Source organism: Mastomys coucha, unplaced genomic scaffold (genome assembly GCF_008632895.1).
Source record: "Mastomys coucha isolate ucsf_1 unplaced genomic scaffold, UCSF_Mcou_1 pScaffold2, whole genome shotgun sequence".
NCBI lineage: Eukaryota > Metazoa > Chordata > Mammalia > Rodentia > Muridae > Mastomys > Mastomys coucha.
The window spans coordinates 20357449-20361893 of record NW_022196902.1 but is presented as its reverse complement, the minus strand read 5'-3'; positions in this window follow the sequence as shown (position 1 = coordinate 20361893).

The following is a 4445-nucleotide window of genomic DNA, read 5'->3' as shown; positions in this document are numbered from 1 at the left end:
TCAATACCTTGGTTTATTTAATGACACTCTGCATTCTCTGTTTTGTGCTCTATCTTTAGAACTGGGATAGCCTGATGTTAGGTCCCAGCTATATTATAAAAATGTAAGTTCAAGGCTGGGGTTGTAGCTCAGTGCTAGAATATATTCTTATTGTGTACATAGCTCTAATTCAATATCCAGTCCTCTGATGAGGATGAGAAAAAGAATGTAGGTTCTATAAGGAACTGGTATTATTTTCTTATATTTTAAAATAAGTTAATTATTAGTTAATTAACTAATTAATGAATCCCTTTTATTTCTGGAGAGAGTATCTAGCTGTGGAGCTCAGAGTGTTCTTAAAGTGAACTCATGATTTCCCCATGTCAGACTCTCAAGTGTGTGATTATAAGTGTGTATCATAAAACTCAGTTTCTAAATTTAATTTTTATTATCACATTAAAAATAGAAATAACTTAGCTCCCATTGGTCAAACTCTCTCTGCTTCTCCCACTCCCTACTCTCTCTGGTGTCATAATTTTTATGATATTAATTTTTTGATTCCATATGTGAATGAGAGCGTATGCTTTTTGTGCTTGGCTTATTTTACTTGACACAGTTTAATTTTAGTTATATTCATATTGCTGTAAAGGACAAGATTTAGTACTTCTTGGAGACATGGTAAAAATTGGCTTCCTTGTCTTGTTCTGTATCTTAGAAAGAAAGCTTTCAGCTTTTCCTCACTCAATACAATGTAGGATGGTCATAAATGACCTTTATTACATTGAAATGTGTTCCATGCATGCCTTATGTATGCAGAATTTTTACATGCAGAGGTTTGAATCATAGCAAATATTATTTCTCAAACAATTGAGTTTTTTTCATTCTGCTGCTATGTAGCAATATTTACTTATTTTCCTGTGCTAAGCCAATAACTGCATCTCTGGCGGGGAGCATAATTAAATCATTTAAGGTGCCATTGAGTTTGGACTCTCAATAATGTTTTGAACATTTTGCAACTATGCTGATTAAAGTTGTTAGTTTATAATTCTCTTTTGTTTGTTGTGTCTTTGATTTTCTTATATTCTTCATATTAACTTCCTAGTATCTTCTGCAGTATATTTCTCATACAGTGTACTTGACAGAGGAATTGATGTCTGAAGAACATAATCATGTCGATGAAATTCTACAAAGAAAAGTTATTACAGCTATGGATAAAAATGACTTTCTAGACAAGCAGCCTATAATACTTCTCTTAACTAAGTTACTTAGGTGTTTTGTTGCTTTTATTATACATTTTTTCATACTTAAATTAGCCAACATTTATAATCAGTGCTCAAATTTTAATTTCAGAAAAGTACATCACTCTTTATGTTGTATGTCAGAAATTGAAATTTTAAAAAAGATTTTTCCTGACATTCAAGTGTAACTAGATAAGCTGTATTTTAGCTGGAAAGCCTCTTCACCTTGTCATTATATCCCTGCCCCTATATTTCTCAAGATCACATTCCATCAAGTCTGTCTTCTAATCCCAAATAGCTCTTTAAACCTCATGTCTTGTCATGAGGAAAATTAGATGATTGTTGTTCTTGTTGCTTTTCAAGATGGCAGTTATTGCACAGTTATCGCACAGGCAAAGAATCCACAAAGAAACCCACCCAATCAGGTTATGTTAATATTGTTGAGGATACTTTCCTAGTCAGTAGGAAATTTAGCTTGTAGATTTTATTAGCATGCTTTCTGACTCTGTCTCTATGTCTGTCTCTACATTTTTCCTTCTCTCTGTCCCCTGCATACATACTCGTGTGTGTGTGTGTGTTTGTGTGTATGTGTGTGTTTGTGTGTGTGTGTGTTAGCCCAGACTTACTTTAGTGAATTCCTGTCACTGCTAATCATGAGGTGGGGCTGTGGGCATGACTGGTAAATTTATTTTTAATTCTAGAGATTAAACTTAGCACCACGTGTCTACTAGGCAAGCACTCTACTGATGAACTCTCCCCCCAAGCCCAATATATGATTTAAGTTTAATTTTAAAAATTTAAGAAATTTCCTAGGAATATTTTCCCCCTTTTATTGGATATTTTCTTTATTTACATTTCCAATGTTATCCCCTTTCCAGACCTCCCCTCAGGAAACCACCTATCCCATCCCCTACCCACCCACCAACTCCTGCCTTCTTGCCCTGGCATTCCCCTACTGGGGCATCGACCACCCTCAGGCTCAAGGGCCTCTCCTCCCACTAATGTCCCTGAAGGCCATCCTCTGCCACATATGCCGACGGAGACATGGGTCCCTTCATGTGTACTCTTTGGTTGGTGGTCCAGTCCCTAGGAACTCTGGGTGGTCTGTCCAATTGACATTGTTGCTCCCTCCATGGGTCTGCAAATCCCATCAGCTCCTTCAGTCCCTTCTCCAACTGCTTCATCAGAAACCCCATGCTCAGTCCAATGGTTGGTTACAAGCATCTGTCTCTGTGTTTGTCAGGCTCTGGCAGAGCCTCTTAGGAAATAGCCATATCAGGCTCCTGATAGCAAGCACTTCCCTGCATCTGCAATAGTGTCTGTTATGTGGGATGGATCCCGCAGTGGGCAGTCTCTGGATGGTCTTTCCATCAGTCTCTGTTCCACACTTTGTCTCCATATTTTCTCCTGTGAGTGTTTTGTTCCCCCTTCTAAGAAGCACTGAACTTCATATGGTCTGGGAATTGTATCTTGGGTATTCTGAACTTTTGTGCTAATATCCACTTATCACTGAGTGCATACCATGTGTGTTCTTTTGTGATTGGGTTACCTCACTCATGATGTTTTCAAGTTCCATCCACTTGCCTGAGAATTTCATGAAGTCATTGTTTTTAATAGCTGAGTAGTATTCCATTGTGTAAATGTACCACATTTTCTGTATCCATTCCTCTGTTGAGAGACCTCTGGGTTGTTTCCAGCTTCTGGCTATTATAAATATGGGTGCTATGAACACAGTGGAGCATGTGTCCTTATTACATGTTGGAGCATCTTCTGAGTATATTCCCAGAGCTAAACAGAGAATTCTCAACTGAGGAAACTCAAATGGCTGAGAAGCACCTAAAGAAAAGTTCAACATTCTTAGTCATCAGGGAAATGCAAATCACTGGTTTAGAGCTCAAGTAAAGTAAACTGGCTGGCCTCCAGTCTAACACTGGTATTACAAACCAGCACCATACTTAGAGTCTAACTAAGCTCTTCACATTTATGCAGCCAGCAATTAAACCAGCTTGTCAGCCTCCAAACTATGTTTTAAGTGAAGCATGTTAAAGTCAGTTTTGTCCAAAGTTGTCTGATATTTTCATTAAAAAAAAAGAGAACCAGAAACTGTCTCTCATTTTCAAGTGCATCCCTTTCTAATACTTGGCCTTTGACTCTACCTCTCAAATGATCTTAGTGTCAGTGTGATGGCATATCTCTTATTTCACATATATACAGGACTTCTTTAACCTTGTCTTTTTTTCCTTTGAAAAATTTCCTTTATTGTAAAACAGAGCATTTATGCTGAGAAATACTCTAATATGAGTTGATTGAATTATTTCCAGCTTGATGCCTCCTGACAAAATCAGAGGAACCAATATAGTTGTTCCAGACTTTAACAGATCTGCCTTCTTTATTACTTTAGTATTTGGGACACAATGTAAGGATGTTAATAAAGGATGAGACATACAAGAGCTCAGGCCCTAATGGCTGTTTGTGATGAATTCATTCAAGTAGTCTAGTTACATTGTGTACTGTGGTTTTGCTCATTTCCTGCACTCGGGTAGTACTCTAACTAGGAGAATGATCTCACTGGACAGTCAAGAGTGAAGTGCACAGCATTCCTGTTACTGGAGATAAGAGCAAAAAGCAGCATTTCAATGCCTCTAGGATCTGTCAGTGCTGCAGGGACCCATTTATGTACTAAAAAAAAGTATCTATTAAGCATATGTGCCAAATGTGTCCAAGTTGTGACACAGAGCAATCTTTGTTCTCTTGGAATTTATTTTCTAGGTTAAAAAAAAATCACAGTCTTACAGCCTAGTTGGAAAATGTTTTCCATGTGCATGCACTTGCATGATTTTCCTTTCACACATATATGTCCACATTGAAAATAATATAAGTTTATGTGTATGTTTGGTGATGAGTTCTATTTAAGAATCAAGTAAAAGGTGGAACTTTACAGTGGGCTATTTAAACTACTTCTTTGTGCAGTGACATCTAATTAGCAATGGACAGTGGGGGAGGGCAGACTTGATAAGTTGTGACCCTGAAGAGAGCCTTTCAGGGAAAAGCTTTGTGTGTTTGGAGGATAGAGAAGTGAAGAGGTTGCAGCAGCCAAATAGAAGATAGAGTAGGGATACGATTTGAGAACTTGATAGGAACCAAATTGTAGGGACTCTGTAGTTTTACTAAGGACAGGCTTTCTATGCTGCAACAATGGACAAACACTGAATGAATATGCTAGACAGA